Source organism: Physeter macrocephalus, chromosome 9 (genome assembly GCF_002837175.3).
Source record: "Physeter macrocephalus isolate SW-GA chromosome 9, ASM283717v5, whole genome shotgun sequence".
Classification (NCBI taxonomy): Eukaryota; Metazoa; Chordata; class Mammalia; order Artiodactyla; family Physeteridae; genus Physeter; species Physeter macrocephalus.
The window spans coordinates 55,760,498-55,773,902 of NC_041222.1; the positions used below are offsets into that span (position 1 = coordinate 55,760,498).

The 13,405-nt window shown below is 40.9% G+C and overlaps 1 protein-coding gene across 11 annotated transcripts in view; it reads right to left on the reverse strand.

The window, feature by feature from the left end:
* The window catches only part of MPDZ (multiple PDZ domain crumbs cell polarity complex component), a 174,042-nt gene extending 162,043 nt beyond the window's left edge, over positions 1-11,999 (reverse strand). For all 11 annotated transcript variants that reach the window (XM_055087209.1, XM_024126749.3, XM_024126754.3 and 8 more), the window contains exon 1: positions 11,752-11,999. The gene's annotated coding sequence lies outside the window, so the exon portion shown is untranslated. The remainder of the gene's footprint in view (positions 1-11,751) is intronic.
* Between the last annotated feature and the right edge of the window lie 1,406 nt (positions 12,000-13,405).

A 13,405-nucleotide genomic window follows, 5' to 3' on the forward strand; every position in this document is an offset into this window, starting at 1 on the left:
CTGGGAAAACTGGGCAGCTACATGTAAAAGAATGAAATTAGAAGACTCCCTAACACCATACACAAAAATAAATTCACAATGGGTTAAAGACCTACATGTAAGGCCAGACACTATCAAACTCTTAGAGGAAAACATAGGCAGAACACTCTATGACATAAATCACAGCAAGATCCTTTTTGACCCATCTCCTAGAGAAATGGAAATAAAAACAAAAATAAACAAATGGGACCTAATGAAACTTAAAAGCTTTTGCACAGCAAAGGAAACCATAAACAAGATGAAAAGACAACCCTCAGAATGGGAGAAAATATTTGCAAACGAAGCAACTGACAAAGGATTAATCCCTAAAATACACAAGTAGCTCATGCAGCTCAATATCAAAAAAACAAACAACCCATTCCAAAAATGGGCAGAATACCTAAACAGACATCTGTCCACAGAAGATATACAGATTTCCAACAAACACATGAAAGGATGCTCAACATCACTAATCATTAGAGAAATGTAAATCAAAACTACAATGATGGGGCTTCCCTGGTGGCGCAGTGGTTGAGGGCCCACCTGCCGATGCAGGGGACGCAGGTTCATGCCCCGGTCCGGGAGGATCCCACGTGCCGCGGAGCGGCTGGGCCCGTGGGCCGTGGCCGTTGAGCCTGCGTGTCCAGAGCCTGTGCTCCGCAACAGCAGAGGCCACGGCAGTGAGAGGCCCGCGTACCACAAAAAAAAAAAAAACAAAAAAAACAATCCAAAATACACAAACAGTTCATGCAGCTCAATATCAAAAATCAAACAACCCAGTCAAAATATGGACAGGAGATCTAAATTGATACTCTCCAAAGAAGATATTCAGATCACCAAGAGGCATATAAAAGATGCTCAATATCACTAATTATTAGAGAAATGAAAATGAAGCATCATTTCATACTACAATCATTTCATACAACTACAATGAGGTATCACCTCACCCCAGTCAGAATGGTCATCAAAAAAAAAAAAAAAAAAAAACTACAAACAATAAATGCTGGAGAGGGTGTGGAGTAAAGGGAACCCTCTTGCACTGTTGGTGGGAATGTAAATTGATAGAGCCACCATGGAGAACAGTATGGAGGTTCCTTAAAAAACTAGAAAGAGAACTACCATACGACCCAGCAATCCCACTACTGGGCATATACCGGGAGAAAACCATAATTCAAAAAGAGTCATGAACCACAATGTTCACTGCAGCACTATTTACAATAGCCAGGACATGGAAGCAACCTAAGTGTCCATCGACAGTTGAATGGATAAAGATGTGGCACATATATACAATGGTATATTACTCAGCCTTAAAAAGAAACGAAATTGAGTTATTTGTAGTGAGGTGGATAGACCTAGAGCCTGTTATACAGAGTGAAGTAAGTCAGAAAGAGAAAAACAAATACCGTATGCTAACAAATATATACGGAATCTAAAAAAAAAAATGGTTCTGAAGAACCTAGGGACAGGACAGCAATAAAGACACAGATGTAGAGAATGGACTTCAGGACACGGGGAGGGCAAAGGGTAAGCTGGGACGAAGTGAGAGAGTGGCAGTGGTGTGTATGTATATATATATATATATGTGTGTGTATATATATATATATATATACATACACACCACCAAATGTAAAATAGATAGCTAGTGGGAAGCAGCCGCATAGCACAGGGAGATCAGCTCTGTGCTTTGTGACCACCTAGAGGGGTCCGATAGTGAGGTTGGGAGGGAGATGCAAGAGGGAGGGGATATGGCAATGTATGTATATGTATAGCTGATTCACTTTGTTATATAGCAGAAACTAACACAACATGGTAAAGCAATTATACTCCAATAAAGATATTTTTTAAAAAAAGAAAAAAGTTGACTAATCTTTTAATAGGATAATAAAATAATAAACTGACACTGTAGAAAAATATTACTTTAAAAGTTAAAGAGCCATATAAAAAACATTTTTTAATTCTAGTGGAATCAAAAATACTCCAGCAAGCTCCACGATGAAATAATATCTACATACACGGAGGAGAATACATCTAAAAAATATAAAGCAGCCATGATGTTCTCTTATTTACCTCCACACTAAACCAAAACAAATTCACCTCTGGATCTTCCATTAACTGAATATGCAAACATTCAAGAAGAAATTAAAACTTCTCCACAATAACAAAAGTAGTGTTTTTCATAATCTGTAGTAAAGACTCACTAGAGGGAACTCTGTATCCTTCTGAAAGCAAAGAGGTGTCACTGTCTAAATCAGCTGATAAGCTTAATTTCAATCAAGTGATCAGAAAGTAGAGACAAACACTTAAATGTTAAAAATGGCCTGAAAAACCTGAATGACCCCAGTAAGAATAACATGTTTTCATAATATAATGACCATCCTTTCTCCAATTCTTGGTATGTCTGATGATCTTAGGTGTAACATATAATGAATGGCAATTATTTGTATAATTCGGGTGCCAAATTACTCCTTTGTTATCCAAATCACTATAGGATTGTCACATAAAGTTGTCACAAGAAGTGACCAATAAATCTACCAAAAATTATAAGAACTACCAAAAATATGCACGTGGGTCAGGAGAATTAGGCAAGCAATCTGGAAATAAAGTTTTGGGCTCAATATTGAAACTGACTTCACAACGTAGTATACAAAAGCTTGTGGAAAACCTCAACACTCACGTGACTTTTTAAAAAATTAATCACCTGATATTTTTAAAAATTTGAAAAATTTAAATCTCCCTATTTTACAGTTGCCAGGGTTTTTTTTATATAAAGTATGATTTAAATATTTTTGAACTTCATGTAACATTAAATAAGGGTACTTAAATTTTATGTTGATCCAAAAGGGGCATAAATTTAAGAAGACTGAATAAAACTGTCAAATACAAAAGTCTGACACAACATAGTTGAAACCAAGAACAAGGACACTACAAGACAATGGATGAAGTATAGGAGAATTCTAAAACTATTTTAAAAACTCTGAATGATATATCCATAAAATGAACTAGTTCTCAGTAATAAACAGTGATAAACCACGAGTACACACAACAAGGATGAATCCTAAAATACACGGTGAAGCAGTCAGACAAAAAGAACACACTGTATGATTCCATTTATTTTAAGCTCTAGAGAATGCAAACTATAGTGACAAAAAGCAGATCAGTGGTTACTTGGAGATAGGGAAATAGGAGAGGCAAGAAAGGATTACAAAGGGGCATGAGGAAAATCTGCGGGGGATGGATATGTTTACTGTCTTGATTGCAAGGCTGGTTTCACAAGGGTCCAAATTCAACAAACTGTACACTTTCAATATGTGCAGTTTATCATATGTGAACTATAAATTATACCTCAGTAAAATACTTAAACAAGCCCTCTCCCCTCCTTGAGAGAAGGGGGAAGCCTAAACGTCCTGAGTTTAGCACCCAACAGATGTTCACTGAACTTAATAGCACTGCCTAGGGGGCAATAATCCAGGCCCAGGGGCTGTTTATATAGATAGATATATGTATGTATGTACATTCTGCAAAGTTTACAGTATAAAGAGGCATTCAAGTGCTGTACTTTTCTCAAAGGGAACAGGATGACTACATTCACTACTCCCAGGAAAACCGTGAATGTGGTAGAAAGGAGGGAGAGGGTGTCAGGCAAAACTCCACCGAATCCTATAGTTGAGGCCCCTCCAGCGCTACAGCAGGAAATAAATGTTGCCCAGAGGCAGACTTCATGCCTGACTTATTAAAATGAAATACCCTTGAAAGACTGGGGGAAGAATATGGGAACATCTGGTCTAAACCTTCTTTAACTTTATCCAGTAATGCCTTAGACAAACAGGACCTGTTTGGGAGGGGTGCCTAGCAAAATATAAGAGAAGCTGGGCATACCTTGTATAGATCAGAGATCTTTTAAACTGTAAAATAATCTTTACTATTTATGGCTCTGTCATCACAGTTTTGTTAGTGTAGTGATGTCTTATAGGCACAGGATAACAGACTCCCATGACCATTTTCTTCAGCACGTTTCCTAAAGCAAGTCATGCTAGGAACCACCTAATTATCAATACATAATGTAAAGTTACTGCAAAATTAACCATAGGTCTATGGAACATTTAATTTTAAGCCCAGATCAAGAATTACAAATGCATTCTCCACTGGTGTCCTGTGTGCCATATGGTAGTTAGGCACATTATATCTCCTCAAAGAGTCAAGAGACATTGGTTCAAACAGGTGCAATTAATGTCAATTCAAACGTATGAATGTTTAATAACCTCAAATCATTTTGTCCTCACTGAGAGAAAGGGCAATTACTGAAAACTACTGACCAATGGCTGTACTTGTTCATTTGTATATCAAAATAAGTTAGGCATTCTCGTTTCACAAAATACGTGTTTTCTTTGGGGAGGGATAGTACCTAGGTGACAGAATTGCAGCTAAGTTTTTCTGCTTCTTTGCAGTTGTTTATGTTGTCCATATTTTTTAAACGTGCTTTTTTATCATCAAAAAAAGTTACTAAAAGAATTACCTTATGTATTTTACTATAACTATAGTTTTAAAACATAAGCAATAGAGTAAATGAAAAGTATCCCAAAAGGTATTCATACTATCAACATTAAATCATCAACAAAAACTAAATACGTTTTTCCTTGAGTTTTTGTTTTGGTTTTTTGTTGTCTAGTAGCTGATGTTTCTGTTTTTTCCTTTCTTACAAGTGTTTTCTTTTTCACTTTCCCCTCCTGCATTTAGTTATGGCACCCTAGATCTGGAGGTAGAGTGGTTTACAAGAAAATAACAATGTTGATTTTGCAGATCTAAATAAAACTAACAGGAGGATAAAGACAAGAATTCCCTCGACCAAACAAATTTAACCACCACAGGCAAGAAGAAAAAAAGCAAGAATTTAAGCCTTGTTTTACCTTTTTTTTTTTTAAACTCAGCTGTCCAAATTTGGAAGAACTGCTTTAACATTTCTCTAACAAACATAATTTCAACGCTTCAAAAAGTTTTTTGTTATTTTATGATATAAATTACTTTTTTAATTATATTTTTCCAAAAAGGGGAAGATATTTCTGGGGAAAAGACTATGCCAAATATCTGCCGATAAAACATGCATAGGATATACACACAGTTTTTAGGTCAATATGATTTAAATTATAAATTTTACTGTTTTAATCACACTCCAAAACCATCGTGAGATGTTTACAACGCTAATATTTCACCTTTGTGAATTTAATGTTTTACTCATTTTGTGAGAGATAGAAGAAATATTTTAAGAAAATTGATGCTTTTATGAGACGCTTGAAAAGAAAACTAATGCTCTGTCTACAAAAAGGAAGGGCCAATTTTCCAGTGAACATCAGAAGAAAGAAAACAAGTGGCCTCAGGCCAAAGATAAAATACCTTTTTCCTCACATAGTAGTTTCCCTTTCTTTCCAAACATCAAATTACCACAATACAGCTTAGTTATACCACCACAACAGCTTCCTACAGGACCTCCCTCCCTTACCCTGAGCCAGTCCAATTCTTCAAGGTCTCACCAGTTTACAACCTACAGTCTGTGAGAGCCTTACAGTCTCTGTAAGAATTTATGAATTGTTCCCTCCCCAAAGTCATATGTTGAAGTCCTAACCCCCAGTACTTCAGAATATGACTATATTTGGAGAGAGGGTCTTTAAAGAGGTAATTAAGGTTAAATGAGGTCACTGGGGTGGGCCCTAATCCAACCTGACTGGTGTCCTCTAGGATACAGACTTACACAGAGGGAAGACCATGTGAAGACACAAGAAGACAGCCATCTACAAGTTGCCAGCAAGAAACCCAACGTTGATGTCTAACTTCTTTAATCACTGTAACTTTTACTACATGTAAAACCATTTTATTCTTTCCTCTGTGTGTCTATTTTTCCAACTAAGACAGTAAGCTTCCAACAGTATTTATTTTGTGTTCTCCCTAGTGCCTAACCCAATTCAACATACCTCCTAATCCATCTATTACCATCTACTCAATGAATAACTACCTCAGATCTTCTTGGGAAGTGTTTCACAGGAAGGCAATGGTATTAGTTTTCTCTATCTAGAAACAGTTCATCTCCTTATTCTCATTCACCCATGTGGAACCCCACTATAATTATTTAATTATAGTACATTAACTTTACCATACTAAACATCATTTCCCAACTGTATTTATAGTGATGCTCTTTTAAGCAGGAAACTAATTTACAAGAAAAAATAATACCTTTCTTGTTATAAATATGGGGTTGATAATGTATGTAACAATGTAACAATATCAAATGAATTCCTACTTTAGGCCAACGTGTTTTAAGAGCACATATAACTGTTTCGGAAATACAATTGGTGATATATCATCATTCACATGCACCATCAAGCACTCCTGAATTCTACAGAAAGTTGTTTGCTTCTTTACTCTGAATCATAGAAGCTTTTGCTGGTGGATGTGTCATTTGCTCTAGCATATATAGGGACATTTCCAACCCAATATGTCAACTCTGCCCGAAGATATTTTGTGAAAAGCACAGAGTACTTTGTGCATATTATAAATATACAAAAGGGAGCCAACCTGCAACTCAAACTGAATCAAATCTATTATGTCAGACTTGAGATGTAATCTGGAGAAAATAATCTGCTCTTAACTCAGGACAGTATCTTCCAGGCAACTGTTACTCCCCAGCTTCTAAATCCCTTAATCTGAACCCTAGACAATGGGTCCATTTCTCTGTTTGTAAAGCAGAGCCTCTCCACCATGTCAGCTAAAGGCTAAAGGCCTGATCAATGCAAAATTACATTTCAAGGATTTCCATGAATGTCTCCAAGCACCATGCCTTGCACAGATACAGTAAACTCTGGGGAGAGCCTCTACTCCCTCACCATATATGTGCATTTAAAAGATATCTGAACTACACATAGAAAATCCTAAAGATGCCACCAGAAAACTACTACAGCTAATCAATGAATTTGGTAAAGTAGCAGGATACAAAATTAATGCACAGAAATCTCTTGCACTCCTATACACTAATGATGAAAAATCTGAAAGAGAAATTAAGGAAATACTCCGATTTACCATTGCAACAAAAAGAATAAAATACCTAGGAATAAACCTACCTAAAGAGGCAAAAGACCTATAGGCAGAAAACTGTAAGACACTGATGAAAGAAATCAAAGACAATACAGATGGAAAGATATACCATGTTCTTGGATTGGAAGAATCAACATTGTGAAAATGACTATATTACCCAAAGCAATCTACAGATTCAGCGCAATCCCTATCAAACTACCAACGGCATTTTTCACAGAACTAGAACAAAGAAATTTACAATTTGTATGGAAACACAAAAGACCCTGATAGCCAAAGCAATCTTGAGAAAGAAAAACAGAGCTGAAGGAATCAGGCTCCCTGACTTCAGACTATACTACAAAGCTACTGTAATAATCAAGACAGTAAGGTACTGGCACAAAAACAGAAATATAGATCAATGGAACGGGACAGAAAGCCCAGAGATAAACCTACACACATTTGGTCACCTTATCTTTGACAAAAGAGGCAAGAATACACAATGGAGAAAAGACAGCCTCTTCAATAAGTGCTGTTGGGAAAACTGGACAGCTACATGTAAAAGAATGAAATTAGAACACTTCCTAACACCATACACAAAAATAAACTCAAAATGGATTGAAGTCTAGATGTAAGGCCAGACACTATAAAATTCTTAGAGGAAAACAAAGGCAGAACACTCTATGACATCAATCACAGCAAGATCCTTTTTGACCCACCTCCTAGAGAAATGGAAATAAAAACAAAAATAAACAATTGGGACCTAATGAAACTTAAAAGCTTTTGCACAGCAAAGGAAACCATAAACAAGACGAAAAGACAACCCTCAGAATGGGAGAAAATATTTGCAAACAAAGCAACTGACAAAGGATTAATCCCTAAAATACACAAGTAGCTCATGCAGCTCAATATCAAAAAAACAAACAACACAATCCAAAAATGGGCAGAAGAACTAAATAGACATTTCTCCAATGAGGACATACAGATTTCCAACAAACACATAAAAGGATGCTCAACATCACTGATCATGAGAGAAATGCAAATCAAAACTGCAATGAGGTATCACCTCACACCAGTCAGAATGGCCATCATCAAAAAATCTACAAACAATAAATGCTGGAGAGGGTGTGGAGAAAAGGGAACCCTCTTGCACTGTTGGTGGGTGTGGAGAAAAGGGAACCCTCTTGCACTGCTGGTGGGAATGTAAACTGATACAGCCACTATGGAAAACAGTATGGAGGTTCCTTAAAAAACTAAAAATAGAACTACCATATGACCCAGCAATCCCACTACTGGGCATATACCGGGAGAAAACCATAATTCAACAAGATACACATACCCCAGTGTTCACTGCAACACTATTTACAATAGCCAGGACATGGAAGCAACCTAAATGTCCATCGACAGATGAATGGATAAAGATGTGGCACATATATACAATGGAATGTTACTCAGCCATAAAAAGGAATGAAACTGAGTTATTTGTGATTAGGTGGATAAACCTAGAGTCTGTCATACAGAGTGAAATAAGTCAGAAAGAGAAAAACAAATATCGTATGCTAACTCACATATATGGAATCTTAAAAAAACGGTACTGATGAACCTAGTGGCAGGGCAGCAATAAAGACACAGATGTAAAGAAAGGACTTGAGGACACAGCAGGGGAAGGGGAAGCTGGGATGAAGTGAGAGAGCAGCACTGACATACATACACTACCAAAAATAAAATGGATGACTAGTGGGAAGCAGCTGCAAAGCACAGGGAAATCCGCTCGATGCTTTGTAATGAACTAGAGGGGTGGGATAGGGTGGGTTGGGAGGGAGGCTCAAGAGGGGATATGGAGATATATGTATACGTATAGCTGATTCACTTTTTTATACAGCAGAAACTAATACAACATTGTAAAGCAATTATACTCCAATAAAGATATACAAAAAAAAAAAAAAGTATCTGAGATGCAAATAGGACTTCAGCCACCAAACAGGGCATTGTATATATGATAGGAATTTGGAGTACAATAAAAACTGACATACATCTCTCCACTCCCTAGCAACAACAGTCAAGGGGCTCATGCGATGAAATGAAGGAGTGTGTTAAATGGAGAAAGGAAACCAGAAACAAGAGAGGGGAAAAGAAATACTGAAAGGAGCCAAGGAAAGGGAGGGAACACATGTAAGAGTTATGGTATGCATCTGAGCAATCTAGTAGTAATGTGTTGAGACAAACTTCAACAATTTTTTGGTTTGTTTTTGCAAATGACGTAGGCAAGACGAGTGGTGAAGAGTCAACGGGCTCCCCAAACTAGCTCTGCCTAAGTGACAACTTGCCTGTGGAAAGGAACTTATGACAACCCCTAACCCCTGCCTCTCTCTACCTAAAAAAGCAGAACTATAATTCTCAAAGCTGCTCAGGTAACAGAGCAGCTAGAAGTCACCAGAACTCACTGCAGAACACCCTGAGATACAGCTATATATACTGAACTTAAAATAGCTAAATATATAATTTCTGCTAATCACAAACCCCACTTCAGCCTAGATGCTTAAAAAAAAAAGATACCAAAAGGTTAAGAAAACTTTTTGAGAGTGAAACATGGAAATGAGAAATCCAACACATTAATTTGTCTGCCTACTGGGGAACAGTCTGCCAATTCACAGAACACCAGAAACAGGGCCTAAAAGGCAATGAAATTAAACAAGAGGGAGTAAGTAAGCAATACTTTTGAAGCCTAGTCTTGATTGGCAACTCTTTCTGTAGAGTAAGATAGTAAATTTTTCAGACTTTGAAGGCTCTCCATCTCTGTCTGAACTATGCAACTACTCAAATCTGCCACTGCTGCTGCGAAAGCAGCCACAAACAGCAAGAAAGAATCAAAGACAATAAGAATGAGAGTGGCTGTGCACCAATAAAACTATGTGCACTGACATTTGATCTTCATATATTTTTCACGTCATGCAATATTATTCTTTTGATTTTGTTTTTCAACCATTAAAAAATGTACAAACCATCCCTAGCTCTTAAACCGTAAAGAAAAAAACAGGCTGCAGCAAACATCTCCCTGAGATGGGAGGGGGGAGTGAGGGGGCAGTGGGGGATAGAGTCCAGTCTAGATAAACCTGGCCCATTTGTAAACTAGCCCATCAGCAAGCAGGAAATCTGGGCATCCCAGACAAGATTATTCCCACCACCCTCTAAACCCTCTCAGCTCCTCCCTCAGGCAAAGGCACAGGTGCACTGCATTAGAATTCAAGCCAAGAAACTTCAAGTTTTGTTGGGTTTTAAATGCAGTCATTTACCTAAATTCTACCGGGCTAAAGCATATATTTTACAAATTTAGATGATGCGACTCCTACAAAAAGTTCATTGTAGTTCCCTATACCCAAATGCAACACGTAACCCTGAAACCCACTCCATCACTTCATAAATGTTTCAGATGAGGTGTTACTTATTCTGTAAAAGGCAACCTAAATGAGGAATGCCTACGGAAACACAAACGGGATGTTTACGCCACAGCTGTCCAACAAGGCTGGATGACAGAGTCTGGCCACTTTTCAGATTATTCCCCTCTCGACACCAAAAGAACTTGGAGTTTTCCTTCTAGGCTGGTGAAGTCAAGGTCCTCTTATCTGATGACACCTCTGAAACACTAGCCGCCACCCGCACCCACTCCGCCCAAGGCCCGCAGCGTCCAAACCCGGATTCCGCCCCAGCAGAGCAACCTCGGCAGCCCCAGCCGCTGAGATGGACGGAGACTTCCCACCGCCCCCTACTCGCCCCTGGACACAGAGCAGCAGCGGCCCCTCCCCCTCTCCGCAGTCCCAGCAGGAATTTCCACGCGATCGGCAGGAAAGAATAGCCCAGCCTTTGTGCCTCTGCAAAAGAACGCAGCAAGAATTTACACCATCACCACCGCTATACACACACACACACACACACACACACACACACACACACACACACACACACACACACACACACACACACACTTCGGAACAGCGCTTCCATACAAACATCCGGCATCCCGGGGCTGCGAAACTGCAGACAAAGGCGCCCCATCGCCGCGGGGGTGGGGGGATAAAGGGGGAGGCGGGAGCAAAACACTCCACCAACGCGGACAGCTGACGAAAGGGCACCAGCGACAGGGAGAGAGGTGAAAAGTGGGGGCGGATACCAGTGAGCCGCGCGCTCTGGGTGTTCCGCAGCCGAGGCGAGAGACGCCAGTCTGGGGGCGCGTCTCCCAAACCCCGCGTAACGATAGAGTGGGCGTCCGACCCGGGGCGCGGCCACCGCAGCAGACAGCAACAGGCGCCCGCGCCCCGCTGCGCCCCGCCCGCGTGCCAGGCCCGGGGTCCGCCTCCTCAGCACCCTTACTATGCCCCTTCTGGCGAACAAAAAGACGAAACTTTTCAACCTCTTAGAATCAACAAGAGCAAAAGGAGGGGGGAAGTGGCTGAAAAAACCGGAACGACCGCTTGGGGACCCGGCGAGTCGTAAAGGAAACTTCCAGACCCCATCGTTTTCAACAGCCAGAGGAGCAGCTGCTTCCCGGTAGCGCCGGGCAGCGCGGGGTGGGCCGCCAGCCCGCCGAGCCCCGGGCGGCCGCGCACCTTCCCGGCCGGTGCGCGCGCAGGGCACGGGGGCGCGCTCCGGCCTCCTGGCCCGGGCCCCGGCGCCGCTTACCCTGCTCGCGGCGGCCGCCCCCGGCGGGAACGCGAAAGGAACGGAGGGCTGTGGAGCTGGGGTCGCCGGGGACACTGGGAGCCTCGCCTCGCTTCGCCCACGCTCGCTCTCTTCTGTCCTGAAGTAACGTCCCGGCGAGGAGCTTCGGGAAGAACGCGCACTGACGCTCCCGCTCGACCGAGAAACTTAATCCCGCCCGGCCGCCGGCGGCCCGACGCCAACCTCGCGCTCCACCGCGCCCCCTCCCCCTGCGCGCGCCGCACTTGCGCCGACCGGGGCTGCCGCGGAGGCGGCTGCGGCGGCGGGGCCCGGGCTGCCAGGGCTGCGTGACGCCTTCGGCCGGCGGGGCGGCTGGCGCGTCTCGGCCAATCAGGGGGCGCGGCCCAGCCGGCAGGCCCCCGGTTTTAAACTAGCTCCGCGGGCGCTCGGCGGGGGATGTGGAGAGTGGGTTCCGCACGGTTGCTGGAGAAAAGCCCCCTTAAATGTCAATGTCAAATAAAAAAGAAGCATTAATTTGGACAAGTCTGTCCCATGCAATGTTTAGGATATACACTAAAAAATTCTTTATCTGAAATTCGGATTTACCTGGGCAGCCTGTATTTTTATTTGCTAAATCTGGTAACCTGCGGGAACCGGTAGCCTCTATTTCTAGTTTTGAGGACTTTTTTTTTTTTTTTTATGCGGATTGCTCTCTGGTAGCTCATTAAAGTGATGAGAAGCACTTTAATGAGTATGCTTGGGGGCGGGGCTAATCTAACTCTTTTAAAAGTTACTTTTAGTGCATCAATGTCCATTCTAAGACAGAAGATCCAACTAAAAAACAAACAAACAAAAAGTGGAGGAAGGGTTCAGAATTACACGGTGCCAGGAAAAACATGTTCATTTCTATTTTGTGCCATTTAAGATTGTCTTTATGATATTCTCAATTCCCTGAGTCCCAGGAATGTTCTCTGGGGAGGAAAATTGCTCCCTTTTTCAATACATAAGTCTAATATTAAAGTATACATCAAAGGATACTCAGAAGCCCAATTAAAAATATTTAAAGAATTTATTTTAATATCCTGAATTAAAGGTCTGTTTTTCTTTAACAGACTTGTAAATTTGGTTTGTCTTAAAAAACCGATTTGTATTTCTACAATATTCACCAACTATTTAAGGGGAAACACAGTTTATAAAATATACAAGACTTCAGAGGGAAACTGGTTTAAGTTTTTAAATGGATATTTTCAGAAAGCTGCAAAATAGAACATTTGCCTGTAAATGACTAGGAGTTAAGTAAAGTCAGCTCGGTGCCCTGGGCTGAAGCGAGTGTCTTCAGCCCAAGGACGCTTGCTCTTTTATAAACATGAATTGGTGTCGATTTTCCCACGGGGAAACAAAAACATGGAGTAGATTTCTTCATAGTCTGTGGATATTCATTTCCTCTGGGTCTTTTGAAAATGAATGTTAAGATAGGATAAAGGAAAAACTCATTTACCTTATCTTTTCCGTTGTCTCTTCAACACATCTCTATGTTGCATAACCTTTCAATCAGCACTCTCAGGTCTCTCCATTCTGAAAAAGAGAGAAAAAAAGAGAAAAGAGAAATAGAAGGAGAGAAGAAGGGGAGGGAGGGAGGGAAGCGGGGAGGTAGGGGGGCGAGAGAGAGAGGAAA